This window comes from Arachis duranensis, chromosome 3 (assembly GCF_000817695.3).
Source record: "Arachis duranensis cultivar V14167 chromosome 3, aradu.V14167.gnm2.J7QH, whole genome shotgun sequence".
Lineage (NCBI taxonomy): Eukaryota > Viridiplantae > Streptophyta > Magnoliopsida > Fabales > Fabaceae > Arachis > Arachis duranensis.
In genome coordinates, this window is record NC_029774.3 from 41,865,505 (window position 1) to 41,866,013 (window position 509).

A 509-nucleotide genomic window follows, 5' to 3' on the forward strand; every position below is an offset into this window, starting at 1 on the left:
AGTGACTAATTTATTGTGTACATAGTATTTTTATAAAAAAAATATATGACTAATTTTTATTTAAAAAAAAGAGTTTTTCTAATATCTTTTTAATATATTAGTTACATAAAAATTTTAAAAATATTCATTATAATTTGCTTCATATATATCTTTATAAATATATTTTAACTAAATTGTTTGTTTATTTATTTACTAAAAACATGGCAAAATTGATAGATATCAAGATATATAATTATTCATTCCATGGCTCAAAACATAACTAAACCCAAAAGTGAGCAAAGTCTAATCCTATCCCACCTTATGGAAGTCGAGCTTGACTATGCGAACCTTGGCCATACATGCTTGGATCAATAAATTAACTCCTACAAATTCTTCTGTTTTATTTAGAAGAGATATTTCAATAATCTCTCTAATAAAAAGGAAGGGAACCGTTATTTACTATCAAATGTAGAACTATTCTAAAAGATGATTATTAACTCTATATCTACATTTATAAATACTTTGACCCT